This window comes from Taudactylus pleione, unplaced genomic scaffold (genome assembly GCF_031769625.1).
Source record: "Taudactylus pleione unplaced genomic scaffold, aTauple2 ptg000493l, whole genome shotgun sequence".
NCBI classification, from domain to species: Eukaryota; Metazoa; Chordata; class Amphibia; order Anura; family Myobatrachidae; genus Taudactylus; species Taudactylus pleione.
In genome coordinates, this window is record NW_028284895.1 from 1,230,670 (window position 1) to 1,248,195 (window position 17,526).

At 47.3% G+C, this 17,526-nt stretch overlaps 1 protein-coding gene across 4 annotated transcripts in view; it reads left to right on the forward strand.

Moving 5' to 3' along the window:
• The first annotated feature begins 5,949 nt into the window (after positions 1-5,949).
• Positions 5,950-17,526, forward strand: part of TMEM71 (transmembrane protein 71) — a 67,945-nt gene continuing 56,368 nt past the window's right edge. For all 4 annotated transcript variants that reach the window (XM_088449694.1, XM_088449696.1, XM_088449695.1 and 1 more), the window contains exon 1: positions 5,950-6,412. The gene's annotated coding sequence lies outside the window, so the exon portion shown is untranslated. The remainder of the gene's footprint in view (positions 6,413-17,526) is intronic.

A 17,526-nucleotide genomic window follows, 5' to 3' on the forward strand; every position in this document is an offset into this window, starting at 1 on the left:
GTCAGCACCCCTTCTATCTCTCCAGTCAGCACCCCTTCTGTCTCTCCAGTCAGCACCGCTTCTGTCTCTCCAGCCAGCACCCCTTTTGTCTCCTCAGCCAGCACCCCTGTCTTCTCAATCAGCACCCCTTCTGTCTATCCAGCCAGCACCCCTTCTGTCTCTCCAGCAAGCTCCTGCATCAAGACCCCTGCAGCCCACAGAAACTTACCTCCTCCTGTCTTCTGGCTGGTCATCTTCCTTCCAGCCCCTTCTGTCGATCCAGCCAGCACCCCTTCTGTCTCTCCAGCCAGCCCCCTTCTGTCTCTCCATCCAGCCACCTTCTATCTATCCAGCTAGCACCCCTTCTATCACTCCATCCAGCCCTCTTCTGTCTCTCCATCCAGCCCCCTTCTGTCTCTCCATCCAGCCCCCTTCTATCTATCCAACTAGCACCCCTTCTGTCACTCCAGCCAGCCCACTTCTGTCTCTCCATCCAGCCCCCTTCTATATCTCTAGCCAGCACCCCTTCTGTCTCTTCAGCCAGCCCCCCTCTGTCTCTCCATCCAGCCCCCTTCTGTCTATCCAGCTAGCACCCCTTCTGTCTCTCCAGTCAGGCCCCTTCTGTCTCTCCATCCAGCCCCCTTCTGTCTCTCCAGCTAGCACCCCTCCTGTCACTCCAGCCAGCATGACTTCTGTCTAGCCAGCCCACTTCTGTCTCTCCAGCCAGCACCTCTTCTGTCTTCCCAGCCAGCACCCTTCTCCCTATCTAGCCAGCACCCCTTCTGTCTCGCAAAGCCATTCCCCTTTTGTCACCCCAGTCAGCACCCCTTCTGTCTCTCCAGCCAGCACCCCTTCTATCTCTCCAGCCAGCACACCCTTTGTCTTTCCAGCCAGCAACCCTCTGTCTATCCAGTCAGCACCCCTTATGTCTCTCCAGGCAGCACCCCTTTTGTCTCCCCAGCCAGCACCATTGTCTTCTCAATCAGCACCCTTCTGTCTCTCCAGCCAGCATCCCTTTTGTCTCCCCAGCCAGCACCCATGTCTTCTCAATCAGCACCCCTTCTGTCTCTCCAGCCAGCACCACTTCTGTCTCCAGCACCCCTTCTGCATCCAGACCCCTGCAGCCCACAGAAACTTACCTCCTCCTGTGTCTTCTGGCTGCTCCTCTTCACAAGCAGCTTCCCAGATTGACACCACAAAAATGGATGGGATAAATCTATAACCACTGCCTGTGCTGCTGCAGTGATCAGCATGGCACAGGCAGTGGTTATAGTTGGATCTCTCTGTGCCCCCTGACAGCTGGTGTCCGGAGGTCAATGCTTCCATGGCGTCTGGGAGTTCCGCTAATGTGCTGTACTCTAGATATTGACGGTAGGAGCAACTGGAAGGCACCCCTCTCTATCCGGTCTTGGGGCTTCAACCGCGGCAGTCCCCCCTGGTGGCAGCCCTGCATGTATGCAAAATATATTTTCAATATCTTTATAATTTTTGTGTTTAAGAGGACATGCAATGGGACTTATTCAGAGGTCAATATACATGTAAAAGCAAAATGTGTCTGAAAAATTTTTGCAACCTATTCTCAGTTGGCCACAGGTGCGAAATGCGACCAATTCTAAGTAGGTAACTGCATAACGGTGGGTTTCGTTCTGATCGAAATGAAATAGTACACACATGTGACCAATATGAGTGAGTACAAATAAACACACCTTATTTACAAGTACAAACAAACAATAAACAAACAACATACAAAGTATACAGTATACTCAACTTTTGTCTATGTATTCAGATGACACCGGTAAATCATCATCTTCAGCATAAGATGTACTTCATCTTATCTTCTCTCTGGGGAGCCCTCGTTTTCCAATGCCCAGATAATTCAATTTACATTGCAGGCACCTCTACTGCAGAGTCTTAGGTCCATACATGAGCTAATGGGTCCTTTGTGTACCTCTGGTTTATATACCTTAGTCTGGGGTGTTGGCTTGCCGGATATTAAGCCCATATCAATTACATACAGTGCTAGGTATCAAGCACTCATTGGTCCAGCATAGCATTGACCAAACTTATCTCTCTTGCACATGCTCCGTAAGCACTAAGATATACTACCAGACAAAGACATACAGTAATGACGTATCCTAATGTCTGGAGATGAACTCTATTTCAAGGCTGTTTTGTGTGTAGAGTCTGGACATCACTAACAGATACCCATAATGCTTAGCATCTCTACACAGCTTACGATGGAATGTAGCTAACTGATAAGAACATAGAAGCTATGAATGGCTCATTATACTTCTACTAAAAGCAGTGGCAGGTAGGAGCTAGGCCTCAATTTATGTCTTCTTTGACCTCAAAAGGTTATATCTAACCATTCTGTCCATAGACTGCAACTGTAATAAGACAATCTCATTTCAAACCTCAAGAGGCCTAGCAAGGGTACATGTGTGTTACATGTTATATGCCTATGTAGAAATTAACTATTAAACCCACTGATTACAGTAACAAATGCAGTTAAAACAAGGTTGCAAAGGGAGCAAAATCTTTTATAAATCAGTTGCAGCACTTTAACTTCTTTTGCATTAATGAGTGTGACTGAGACGCATTGGACCAACCAGACGCAGTCTGCAGCATACTTACCTACTCTCCCGGAAGATTTTCCACATCACACCCACTTCCTAGTGAAGTGGAGAGAATACTGGGAATCGCTGCTCCGTAGGGAAGGGGCGGAGCTAAAATGACTCAAAACGCATTGTTTTATCCCTAGATGCAGATGATGGTCTGCAGCCATCATCATCCGTAGCTCACAGTTTGCACCAGGTGCCCATTTTGCAACACATCCTTAGGGTATATTTACTAAAGTGCAGGTATTTAGAAGTAGAGTTGTTGCCCGTAGCAACCAATCAGATTCTAACTATTATCTTCTAGAACAGGGATGGAGAATCTCAGGCCCGGGGGAATCATTTGGTCTGGCCCTCTGAGCTTTTTGCTGCTAGTCTCATCTGGCTAGCAGGGGGCCTAGAATGACACCCTGCAGCCAGTATCTATGCAGCAGTGCCATCTGGAGTGTTCTTAGGATGCTTCAGACAGTCACACCGCTGCCCTTACAGCTCCCCGGAGCATCCTGAGGATGCTCCGAACATTGCTGTAATCACCGGCGATTGTGGCCCCGCCCAAGTGTGATGTTACACGTAGAGGGGTGGCCTGCACCGCGCCCGCAAATAATGTTATATACATCAAAATGGCCGTCAGCAGAAAAAAGGTTCCCCACCCCTGTTCTAGAAGGTGCTAGATAAATGTTACGTAGAATCTGATTGGTTGTTATGGACAACACCTCCACTCCACTTCTATAAACCCTGCACTTTAGTAAATATATCCCTCACTGTACTTAGGCCATGTCTACACTCCTCCTCCTCTCCCAACCTGAGCCCCTTGTGCGGATCTGCAAGTGAAAGGTTTTTGTGAAAAAAAAAGATGATCACTGCAACTTGCTTTACAGACAGCCTGAATAAGGTCTAATATGTGACGTACATGCAGGAGATGAGATTATTAAATCTGTGAAACTTTTACGAAATGTTATCAGTGTCTAAACCAGTGTTGAATTAGGACCTCATTCAGAGCCACTCGCTATTTGCGGTCGTTCGTTCTAAAACAAGGGGTGGCTATTCAAATGAACCATTCGCTGTTTGCGGTCTGTTCACGCCTCTATGTCTGAACGAGCGAGCAAAACTTGCGTTCGTTTTTTGGAAAAATACGCCCCCCGGCCGCTCGCAGCATACGTCATGTCCGCTATTTATTAGATTAATCGAGTACATCGAACAGGGTATGAACTGCTCGCTATTCTTGTGGTTGGTTTTTTCAACCGCTATTTTGCGAGCAGTTCTGACTTAAAAAAAACCAAATGACGTGGTCATTGACGCTGCTGTATTAATTATGCACACCCATAAAACGCCCGTTTTGACCTTTAAGCACGCCTGCGTTCTGATCTCCACTCCCCGTTTTCAAGCACCTTCCCCTGTTACCACCCACATACGCCTTATTCTGTCACTCAAAATAGCAGGCACTCGCTATATAGCGAACAAACGATTTTCGGCCGCACTGACTGGTTCGCGCATGCGTACTAAAAACCGTACGCATGCGCAGATGTGCGAACATCGCTCGGAACGAGCGTACTGCCGCTAGCGAGTGGCTCTGAATCAGGGCCTTAGATTGTTGTTTTGAGGCCACATCATACTGTACATGATTAGTTAGTGCTCAGGGGCGTCTTTAGAGAGGAGGGGGCCCGTGTGCATCCCCCATCACTGGCCCCTCCCCTCACCCCGGCGGGGCACTAGAGTGTGCAAGGAGTCTATTGTGCATGCGCAGATCGCTGGGGAAATGGCGCGGCACCATTTTCCCAGCAATTTCCTCACAGCGCATGTGCAAAACGCCAGAAAAATGAGCAGCGCTGGGAGACTCGACGCGGGACCTCGGAGAGGTAAGTTTTACATAATATGGGTGTGCGGTGCGGGCCCCCCCCTGGATCCGAGGGCCCGTGTACACCCTGCACCCATTATAGATACGCCCCTGTTAGTACTGCCTAGAAATCATAGCACATCAATCAAATTTTCAAAGGAATAAAATGCTGATATCTTATTTGAATTGATGGGCCTGATTCAGCTTAGATCGCAGGTGCCAATGCGCATGCAATCGGCCGATAGTTACGTTCTGCACGTGCATCGCAGTGCATGAGCCAGCCACTGCAATCAGAGCTGCGATCGCAGCAACTATGCAGACCCATCGCAGAGTGATTGACAGGAAGTGCCGTTTGTGGGTGGTGACGGGGGGAAGGGGTGGTCGGAGAAACTCAGGCGTGCCAGTGCGTTTGAACGCCATTGCATGGGCGTGGATAAATTATCCACTGCGATGCCCTACGCAGCCTGAGGCCTCATAGCGTGCGATGAGGTTAGCAATTTCTGAGTAAGGTCAGAGCTTGTGTAAGTGTGCATGAGGCTGCGATGGTCCTCGATGTTACCGATGGTTTTCGCAGTCTTGCTAAACATTCCGGATGTGTGTAAGGTAAAGTGGGCATCCCTATGTTGTGCTGCGACAGCATAGCGATCACAATGCATTAGCATACTATCGCAGTGAGACTGCGTGCGTAATCGCTATTGTAATCACAGTTGCGATCCATATTGAATGAGGCCCAATGTGCGGTAGAATAGTTTCACTGCTTGGGTTAGGGTTAGGCACTTACTGTACAGTTAGGCACTTACCGGAGGGTTAGGGTTAGGCACTTACCAGAGGGTTAGGGTTAGGCACTTACCGAAGGGTTAGGGTTAAGCACTTACCGGAGGGTTACGGTTAGGCACTTAATGGAGGGTTAGGCACTTACCGGAGGGTTAGTGTTAGGCACTTACCGGAGAATTAGGTTTAGGCACTTACCGGAGGATTAGGGTTAGGCACTTACCCCGATGGTTAGGGTTAGGCACCAGGATGGAGGGTTAGGCACTTACCGGAGGGTTAGGGTTAGGCACCAGGAGGAAGGGTTAGGATTAGAGTGAACATTTTTGTGTCTACCGTATTCATGTCGACGTTTTGACACTGTTGACCTTTTGGTGTGTCGACCTTTTGTCCCTGTCGACCTATTGCCTGTCTAACATCTGGTGTCTATCTAGACATTGTCTACCTTTTTACTGTCTATCTGTTAATCCACCCCCGAGAAGAACATCCATTTAGAAATATTTAGCATTTATTTATATAATGCCATCATATTTCATTGCGCTTTACAATTGGCAACAAGACAGTAATAAATCAAGACTGGGTAATAATAACACACAGGCAGCGAGGTAAGCAGCAGGCATACAATATAAATCTTACACCACGAGATGTTGCAACAATGTATTTATGTTATTGGTCCAGTTTTGCAGCAACGTATCTCTCCTTAGCAGACAATTATGCTGTAGTTTAAGCATCTTATGCAAAGTTCCAGCACACTGTACGGCTCCATCTGTTTCTGCCGCTAATCTACATTGTCTATCCCCTATGAATGCCTCTCATCGGAGCTGTAATGCAACAGGAAACGTGACCTCATTCTGCCTGACAGCCACTGACTGCTCAGACTATTTTTGAAAGGAAACAAGAGGGTTGAAAAAGTGAAGCGCCCTCCCCAACAACACTGCAGAGCACTCAGAGGAAGAGAGCAAGATACACAGTAACACTTGTGGGACAGTCCTGATCTGTGCTGTACTTCCATAGGATGTACTGTACTTTCTATGCCATGCATTGCTACACCGGCCAATGACAGCTGACACTGCTGGGGCCTCTCTATAAAGAACAGCTAATTCATTGGCTTTCTGGGCACCTCAGCAACCAAAGAATAATCAGCAACTGTCTACAAAAGCTGCCAGATACCAGCTGACGTCTCCTGAGAATAATAATTTATCTTTGTACATGACTGGTAAGTAATACCCCTTAGCAAGTTTGTTAACATGGCGGTACCCAGAGTGAGTATGTTTTCACCTGGCACCTGGCTGTTGGTTCCATTTAAAGCTCCACCACCAACTGTTCTCCTCCGTAACTGAGAGACTCTACGGCGCCATTTAATGTTGGTGAACGAGATAGATTTGCTGAGTCTGTACTGCGGTACTGGCAGAGCCCCAGGAACAATTGCTGCACGTAGCAGCGTCCTGGACTACGGCGAGTAGTGATTCAGTATGGCCTTTTACAATTGGCAGAACTACCGCCACTGTAGGGGGTGCCGACGCTACAGGGCATGGAGGTGAGGGGGTCCAGCAATGTAGGGTCTACCCCTCCTCCAAGATCTTGGCCCTCGTTGCCTTTGGGCCCATTGCTGTTATTAAAGAGAAGAGCTTAGGCCCCTACTGAGTATGTATGGGTCAGGAGCATGCACAGTGAAGCTCGGCCCCATGCATGCGCAGAAAGGGGTCCCACTCTGCACTTCTAAGAGGAAGAGACGGGAAACTAGAACAGCTTGTCAGGCTTTTATTGAACATTATATGGGGCACCAAGATGTACCGTTCCAAAACTGTCTTTTACCTAAATGGCCATTACAAGGTTTAAATAAAGATGTTGTGGGTCCAGGGAACGCTGTGCACCTAGGACCAAGCAATTCTCCACTGTGACTTTCCATGCGACTCCCCTTTCTCTGCTCATCCGGCGCGGACATCTTACCGGTGATACATTCAGAAAGATGGCTCCGCGGTATGTAGTCAGGAAGCCGCCGGCTTCCCGACAGTGAAATCCCGGCACGGGACTAATGATAGGCATCTAAATACTGACGCCTATCATTAGCCCTACGCCAAAATCCCGCCGGCCGGCATACCGATCAAAGGTAAGCCCTTTAGGTTTAGGGTCTTCCGGGGGGACTTAGGGTTAGGCATCCCCCCCGGGAGGGTTAGGGTTAGGCTAGGGGAAGAGGGGGTTAGGGTCAGGCACCCCCAGGGGGGGAGGGGAGTTAGGTTTAGGGGGAGGGGGGTTAGGCACCCCTAAGGGAGGATTAGGGTTAGGGGGAGGAGGGTTAGGGATAGGCTTTATACTTATCCTGTCGGGATCACCATATGCCAGCCTTCCGGCATTGGTATTTCATCCGTCGGGCTGACTTCCGGCCGGCATAACATACCGATTCCGGCTCCGCACAGGAGGTAGCACAGACACTGTACCAAAGTCCATGCTGTCTTCTGTGCATGCGATGTCAGTACAGCGTTTAGTCTGCCTTGATGTTATACTTGCCTACTCTTAAAAAAGCTTTTCAGGGAGATTGTGAAAGCAGCACCTATGAGCGCGGCGGTAAAGTGGGCGTGTACTGCTACATCTGAGGGGCGTGTCATAATACTGACTTACATACAAATGTAAATGAGCCCCAAAGCAGTCAGTAAGATCTACTTGTTGATGAAAACACACTGATACATTTCAGAAAATGCATGTAACCATAGGGATCATTGTGCCTTATAACCAATGCAGGGAAACGATCCTAATAATCCAATTTGAATGTATATATCTATATATATATATATATATATTTATATCAAACAGCTTCATAATGGGGGTAAGGTGCAATCAGGGAGATTGCTAGGCTCTTCAGGGAGTCAGGGAGACTGCTACTATTTCAGGGAGTCTCCCTGACAATCAGGGAGAGTTGGTTAGTATGTCTTGATGTCATTGCAAAATGATGCATGGATATTATATTGCTGTAATCACGCTACGTGGCCAATACATGGCTTGCCAGCAGGTTTGGAACTACAAGATCCAGTTCCACAGCAGCCAGAGAAGTGCAGGTTGTCTACCTCTGTAGTAAACAATTGGTATTCTTCAGACATGTATTTTCCTATTAATTGTGACACTGCCTGTTCTCTAATAATAAAATCCATAGTGTAAACAATTGTCATAATAAATAACCCTGTTCTTCATTACTGACCTGTTGTGCATTGGATTTATTTGTTGCAAATAAATCACCTACGCTGCAAAAAAATTGCTGATTAATTAGTGAGCGATGTAAAACAGGGGACATGTATTTATACTGCCATTTGTCTAATCATATTTCTATAATACATACTGTATTCTGTCTGCGATATAGAAATATACACAAAAGGTGATTGTCACCTTCAAAGGAAGTTTATTGTATTGTCTGTCTTACATGTACCCTCCTTTAACTTTTACTAACTACTGTACATATTACATTACCTTCCAGACTTCCCTCTATGGAGTATTTCTATATATTCTATTACCAGACAGTGGTAAATATTATTGATGCCCTATCACACTGCTCTGATGTCTCCTCTGTATAAGACAAAATTGCTGTATATCCAAGGTCAGCAGAGAATACATAACTCTGTTTGATAATATCAAGACATGGCTGAATATCACACAGCTTGTGTACATAGTAAAATGCTCGAGGTCACATTTAAATGGGTAAAATAACCTGAAGGTGGAATCCTGCCTGAAGCACATGTGTGTGTTATTGTATAATATGATTTGTTATATCTCTGTAAATATTGTGACATTTAATTTACTTTTGCAGAATTCACTTAACAAACATCATAGTTCATAATAGTTCACACTGTTCTATGGCTCTTTCAAATAATAATAATAATAATAATAAAAGTAATATTAATGCGTATATGAGTTACGTTATGCATTTTACAACAGATAAACAAAACTCAATTGGAAATTATATTCGCTGGATAAAGTGCTGTGTGTAGTGTTTCCTTGTCAGTCTTTGTGTTATTCTGCACATAGCAGGAATTCCAGATATCTGTGGGAATCTCAAGTGTTAAACCAGCAGCCACCACTTTGAATAACTGCTGGAACTGCAGCCATACAATAAGTATCACTGTACAGTGAAGCTACTGTTCCAAAACAGTCACAGAACACACTTGTCTACTTTTGAAAAAGCATTTCAGTTGTACGGCTACATCTGAGAGGCGTGTCATACAATTGACTTTCATGCAAATATAAAGGAGCTCCAAAGCAGTTAGGTGTCTATACATGATGTTAATTATCAGGGTCCGATAATTAACATACTAACTCACCGCGAGCGCCGGAGAAATGCATCATGGCTCCGGCGCGGAGACAGCTGATCCGAAAATCAACTGTCTCTGCAAGCGGCTTCACTGCTCCAGATTCAAATTGCGCCAGCGCTGTCTGTCCATGTCTGCTGCTGCCTGCCGGTGTGCCAGCTGTAATTAGCTGGCGGCCCGGACTAAATACACACCTGCTGGCTGCTGATGGCAAGCAGGGGGATGCGAGAGGCTGCTGGAGGGACACGGGGAGGTGAGTTGCTGGGGAGGTATAATGTGTAAGGGGCATTACTGTGTGGCATAATGTGTAAAGGGCACTACTATTGTGTGGAATAATGTGTTACATGGGGCACTACTACTATGTGGCATAATCTGTAAAGGGCATCACTGTGTAGTTTAAGGGGCATTACTGTGTGGTATAATGTATAAGGTGCACTACTACAGTACTGTGTGGCATAATGTGTATAAGGGGTACTACTTAGTAGCATAACCTGAATAGGCTCTGTGTGGCATATCATGAATGGGCTTTGGGTGGGGGTCAAATGTATGTGTTTTTTTTTTTACCTCTGGGGGGCCCTTTTAAGATCTTGCTATGTGGCCCCCAAAGTTGTAGATATGCCCTTGCATGCAAATACAGAGGGCTGACTAAAGCTGGGTACACACTAGACGATTTCTAATGTGCCCAACATCGTCAGCGAGGGGACCTGGCAGGGGAGCCAGCATCGGCAAGTGCATACACATCTGCCAATGCTGGCAGCGACGGAGTGATGGCGGGGGCCATGCTGCATTCAGCAGCATGGCCCTTGGTAACGACATACCCTGTCAGACTTGCATGTGGAACAACAGAGGATGTAGAAGACGCGCGGGAGCGCGCATTGTCAATAACATAGTGGGTACACACTAGACGATGTGCCCGATTTGTTGCTCTGATCCACCGGATTGGATGACATATCATCTAGTGTGTACCCAGCATAATATAAATAGTCACTTTAAAAAGTACTAACTGGCTTTAATATGAACTCTCATGAGTCATAAAGTTTGACACTTGCTCAGACTGTGGTGCCTATTCATCAACCGATAAATGGCCCGGTAACCATGCTGCCGAGAACAAGCACCATCTTCAGACTAGAGATGTGCAGGCTCGGATTAGTTCTGATTTTTCCGCCAATTTCAGATTTTTCCCGCCAAAAATTGGGTCTCAGAAAGAGGCACAACGTCATCTTTCATGGACAAACATCATCATTCCTGGACAAAAGTGAATGAAAGATGATGTTTGTCCATGAAAGATGTCGTTTTGCCTCTTTCTGAGACCTGATTTTTGGTGGAAAAAATCTGAACGAATCTGAGCCTGCACATCCCTACTTCAGACAGTGCTTGTTCTCGGATCCCCGCTCCTTCCTATGGGAAAGAGTTCTGGGGATGCGAAGAGGGATCCCCCCACCGCCTCCTCACTCCCTCCCAGCGGCTTTACGCATGCGTGACCCGATGTCACTCATGCGTTGCCGGGATGACGGGGAGCAGGTAAGTAACATAGCTACATCTGTAGCTGCGATACTTTCCACGGGGACAACTGCTTTTCGGAGCCGTTGTCCCCTCACCAGAGCATTGATGAATTGCTCCGGTGTCAGGCTTCCCCCGCTGCGAGTTGGATACTGAAGTATCCCTCTCAGCGAGTTCAAAACGTCATCATCGGAGGCTATATGGCCTTCGTTGATGAATAGGCCCCTGTGAGGTTAAAAGAATACTTTTGAACCAGCTCCGGAACCTGTGTAATGTAAGTGTCCCCATTTTTAGTTATTGTGTGACAGCGTGTGACCCCGACGAAGTTCAAACCTAGGAAAAAACATAATCCTGGTCATACTACACCACCCTACCACATTTAGTGGAGTTAGGTCTAAAACTGCATAAAGGACAAACAGACAGACAGACACGCTTTCTCGCTTATTGTATAGATTACTATATTTAGGCCAGGATGTACTAAAGGAAAAATGCGATAAAAACACTGTTTTCTGGGGTTTTACTGCATTTTCGTATGTACTAAGCCCCGGCCGACCTATTATCGATGCAGAGGGTAACACCAGAACAACCTGGCATTACCCTATAGAAGCCTATGGGCTTCTTACCGCATCCCGCACCCAATGCTTTGCCGCCGCCTCGCCACCCTGCAGTCGCCCAGCACTGGCCCCCACTCACCTTAGTCTCCTGGTCGCCGGCCCGTACTCCTCCTGGGTCCTCCGCTTCCTTCTCCTCCTAATCTTCCGGGTGCAGAGAGGAGGAGGAGGAGTCCGGGACTTCCTGTACAGGTCACCAGCAGGAAGTTCTCCGGGCTAGGAGGGGGTGGAGTCCCACGGAGACCCCCTCACCCGGGCGTCGGCTGCTTCGCAAAGGGCAGCTCTTATTGTTAGTACATATGCAATTAGTAAGGTTGCGGTGACTGGCGGAATGTACATCGCAACCTTAGTACATCCCGGCCTAAGCAGCGGGTTTAGAACCTGCTGCGTTACTGATGGTAAAGATACCCATATAAATGCCTGATTGACTGCGGATTCTCATCCGGATTGTGGCGGGAAAGGGTCTTTAAAACAGAGGATTCTAAATGACAGTCAAAACTGATGCTTAGTAAATTTACTCCCAGGAAGCAAGTTGTGACCATTTAAATGCTGCAGCGTTCAGCCCGATCTAACATTACCCCTCTGTGAGGGACCACAATGACCTGGCTCTTGTGGTTGAATCTTATGGAAGGCTTTTCTCAACCAAGGATGTCTCTCTGGACATAACCCTTGCACTGGATGAGATGGTGTAACTTTCCCTGCACCTTTTTTGGAGTCTAACCTTTTTGTCTACCTAGAATTCAGGCTGGCCATCTACTATCACTGCTGGAGGCATAACAGTAACGCTGGCAGGAATTTTGTGTGAAAAGAAAGAACATTTAAAAAAAGAACAGTGGAGGTTTCTGGGAATTCTAAGGACTTGGTGCACGGTACCTTGGGGGTGGTTCCATTGGTGCCCCTAACACAGGGCCGTAACGTATGGTTGTGCGACCTGTGGCACGGCAGGGCAGGGGGCGCTGTTTGGGCCGGTCAGTTTTCCTGTTTATTATCATTCTCACATGTAGCTTCCGCTTATTTTATCCCCAGCATCTCCTGACCTCCCCTATCTCTCCCCTGGCCCTGCCCCATGAGGCCATGGCCCTTTTTCAGGTGCACTATCTTATGTCCTTATTTAAAAAGTGTGTGTGTGTGTGTGTGGGGGGGGGGGGGCAGGCAGGGACAGGCAGAGCACCAAAGGTTCGCGCCCCCGAAAAGGGGTGTGGCTTACAAAGGGGGCGGAGCAAGATAAAAATGGGGTGGAGCCTCGTGGCTTCTTCCGTTTTTGTCACTTTGGGGGTGTGCCCAGCACTCTCTGAGGTGCTGGGCAGCCCCCAGGCTCTCCCTACATGAATGAACAGATGCCGTGCGCATGCGCACAGCATCCAGTGGCAAACGCAGGATTTCTAGAGGGGGGTTTCCAAATGCTTGATTTTAGAGCGAATGTGGCCAGTCCATGAAGAGGGCAGAATTAGTATTCAACCAGTTTTATTATGCATCATACATAGGGGCCTATTCATTAAACCTAAAAATTCCCTGGAGATAATTAGCTTTAGAATTCTCATGGAGTTCTAGCTAATTATAGGTGGAATCCATCATTCCACCTCTCCATAAGTATCTATTCCGAAAAGCTGTCATTTTTGCGATGACAGCTTTTCGGGAAATAGATACTTTTCCCTGCCTACACTACCTTATCGCATCTGGAAACAGTGCTGCGCATGCGCTGTTACATCTGTAAAACCAGCGCATGCACAGCACTGCCTACAGATGCGTCAAGTTTCGTACCCCCCCCCCGACCTCCCCCCACCCCCCTCCGCTCACCTTCCCCCCCCCCCCCGACTTACCTGTCCGCGCAGCAGCCTCCGGCTCCGTCCTGCTGGTCTGTCATGTGGTTTCCCAGCAGACCACATGACAGATTAGAAAAAAAAAAAAAACTTATTTTTTTTTTGTCTAAACTTTCTTGTGCTCTGCTGGGGAGCACACATGTCCGACCAGCCTCCGGAGCCTGAGGACGGGGGACCTGCACACGCGGATACAGGTAAGTTTCACCTGCTATTCGCCACCTCACAGTAGTGAATAGTAACTTCATCAAATTCTGAAAATTGATAATTTTCGGAATTTGATGAATACCATAATTTCCACATCCCCATACTAATGTACTAATGTACTAATGTATGGGGAGTGTGGAAATTAACGCAGGGGAACTTAGCAAGGAGATATCTGTGATATCTCCTGTGCTAAGTGGCTACATGAATACCAAAATAACGTTATTTAAGGAAAATGTCCTTAAAAACGTTATTTTAGTGTTGATGCATAGGCCCCAAAGTGTATTGTGTATCATAATTCCAGCATATACAAGACCAGCGATCACAGTAAGCCATTAGATGCGGCAGTAGGGCAAGTCCGGGAGTCTGGAGTAGCAGCAGAAGAACCCAGCACTGCTCTGGACATATATGTACATATTGGGCTCTATAACAGTGCATCCCTAATAGTACATGTTTTCCAGATCTCCTAGTTGGTGCACAGGTTATTTATTACTGTCTGATGCATGTTAAAAGATCCACAGATGGTGCTAATTATTTCATTTGTGATACTGAGAAGAACATGCAACACTAGCAAAATTCTATTATATTACTATTTCTACTGTGGTCATGTGTGTGCTGGGAAGGGGGGTTTCCAGGCAGACGGAAACCCCCCCTGCGTTTGCCTATGGCATCTATTCTACTCCTGCACACCCGCTGCTCTGCTATGCTCTGCTATGTGGCTACTTGCTGCCGGGAATAGCATACCTCCAAACTGTCCCGGACCCAGCGGGACAGTTGGGAGGTATGCTATTCCCGGAAGTAAGTAGCCACAGAGCCACCTAAAGCCTCCTTAGGGGTCTCTGGGTGCTCAGCTTCTCAATGGTTCCTGTGGCTCCGGACCCTCATTTTGACATGTTTGGGGGCGGGGTCCTGCACAGGTCACATTTTTGCCCTACTTCGGCCCTGTCCTAAAGGCCCCAATATATTGGTGTACTAGTTGACAGCTGCACCATGCCACCAACATTAAAAGTGCAATTGTTTTTCCTTTTGCAGTAAAAAACAAACAGAAACTGCTTGTAGCCCCCCTAATTTTTGGAATCCATATACACAGAAAGATGGTGAAATCCCTGAACAAGAATGTGGAACGTTGTTCTAACACCTGAGATACTGGTTGACCCTTAGACTGACCATTAGTGATGTGCAGATGAAAAACATATATGCAAGGCGCCTGGCCTCATACAGTACAAGGACTCCCTACGAATCCTGCGTTGGCCCCTGGTTAATGCTTTTAATACTACTAGGGCTTGGTTCTTTTAAACATACTTACCAACTTTTAAGTCTTAGGGCCATATTCAATTAGCGGGGAAAAGCCTTTTTTGCCAGGTTTTTTTTGCCGATGACGTAAATTTCGCCATTCTGCAATTATCCCCGTTTTCAATTCCGTTGACTTTTCGCAGGTGTGAAAAGGCAATGGGAAAAATCAGCGATAAGTTTTCACATATGAATAGGTGTCAAGAACTAGTGCAGAATTGGGGTATAGGGGTGCAGGGTTGCGGGAACCCCCTAGAACCACTTGGACAGTCCACCAGAGCTTAACTGTGTAAAAAAAAAAACACTGGACACCCCAAAAAACTACTTTCATTTTGGGGGTGAAAATAAAAAGTTGGGGTACAAACTTTAAAACTAGCAAACTAGACTCAGGGGGGGTCCCCAAGTATGCCCCAGGTGTTTTTTTAATTGCGGGTGTTTTTTTCTGCATTTTTAAGTTAACTTTAACCACTTGAAAATATGCTTGCACCCTTTTTCCGGTTCCCCAATTTGATGGGACTACTTTTTTTTTTTTAAACTTGCTAAATTATATTCATCACCCCTTATCCAAAGACGCTAAACTGCACTTATTGAGACCGTTTAAACACCCCAAATACCTTCAGCAGGGCTATTCGGAGGTACCCATAGTGAACCCCCATGTCAGAGCATCTTTTGGGGGGGTGTCAGGCTGATTTCCCCAAAAAATTACAGCACTTTTTGCCTGTTTCAGATTCGCTGCCTCACGTTTTTGCCGATTTGGAATTGAATACGGGGATACGCGGGCACGAGCGCGATACTTTATCCCTCTGAAAAGCGGCGATGATGGCGAAAAAGTCTGGCAACAGACTTTTCGCTCCTAATTGAATATGGCCCATAGATGCAGTTTGTCACTGTGGGGGGGCAGACCCATGCCACTGATTGCGGAGAGAATGTAAGAGAATTGCGGCCCCCGTCCTGTCCATTTCGCTAGGTGGGTTTGTGGGGATTCCCCTAAATTCAAAAGTCCAGCAGACGCTTCGGGAGAGTAAGCAAGTACACTTTAATCAATATACAAATTTAAACCTATAATACAAAACAATTATAGATGGCTTACATGGGTCCCTATTATTGTTTTATAAATTTATATACTTATGTTTTATGCAAAGGAGTTATTAGAATGTATGAGATTTTTTTTGCTCTATTGTATGGATAGTTTTATAAGATGCTATTATGTTGTTATAATAATACTAATTATACTTGCCTACTTGCTGAGAAGCCCAGGGAGGAGAAGCAGGTGGGTTCTGACGGGGGCGGGGCCTGATGGTTCGCGTAAGTAAGCCCCACCCCCTCACAGTAAATTTAAATAGGGGGCGGTGCTAAATGACGCGATGTATGAAGAATCGCATCATTAAGCCCTGCCCTCTACACGGGGACCCACGATCGCCGCGGAAACTCTCCCCATTCTGCGGCTGTCCACTTCACTAGGAAGTGTGCAGAATGCGGGAGAAATGCCTACCGAGGGTGCGGGGCGGGGGGTTACCCGAAAAATCGGCAGCCTCCCGCGACTAATATGGTATAAAGCCTTGTAATAGGGGGGATGCTTTTTGCACATTAAATTTTTTAGATCGGAGCCCATCCCTGCCATGTGTAAAAGTAAAGTGAACATTAATTCAATCTCTTTACTTACTGCTTTGGGACCTCGGTGAGCTACTATGTCTGCATGGTCATCAAACGGTATGCAGTCGGGAAGCCGGCGGACGTAATCCCGACTGCCGGCTTCCCGACTGCTTTATCCCGGCGAGGGTTAAATGACAGGCGTCAAAATCTAGACGCCTATCTTTTTACCGATGCCGGGAGACCGGCGCCCGGCATCCCGATCGAAGGGATGCCGTGCGCCAGGCGCGGACAGCCGCGGGGGGGGAGGGTTAGGTTTAGGTCTCCCGGGGGGGACTTAAGGTTAGGCACCCCCCCGGGAGGTTAGGGTTAGGCTAGGAGGAGGGAGGGTTATGGTTAGGCACCCCCGGGGGGATTTAGGGTTAAGCACCCCCCCGGGGGACTTAGGTTTAGGCGGCGGGGAAAGGGGGGTTAGGTTTAGGCACTTAGAGGGGGGATTATAGTTAGGCACTGGGGGGAAGGTCAGGGTTAGGCACCCCTAAGGGAGAGTTAGGGTTAGGGGAGGGAATTAGGTTAGTCTATACTTACCTTAGGGACGATCGGGATTTTCACCCATGTCGGGCAGCTGCTGTCGGGATTCCAACCGCCAGCGATAAATCATACCGATTCCCATCAAACCATGCATGAGCGAGAGGCCATTGCAGGAGGGGGGGGGGGGTGGGGACCCTCTCCTAGTAAACGCTGTGAAGTATAGCCCATAGGCTACAATGGCTTAAGCCATGTAAGAATGATTTTAGCTATCGAGAACATCTGTAAATCTGATAAATAGTAGCCCCTATACAAACCTATGGTGGCTGTTAGTGCGAGTGAAAAAGGAGGAGCACAAGAGATGTTGGCGATATCTGCTGCGCTCCCTCATTTTTTATACATCCAAGTGATACCTGAAATTTGCAGATATCAGCCCAAAACAGGTGTTTTAAGGGGACAGTCTGCAAATTTCTTTAGATAAATAGCCCCCTAAAT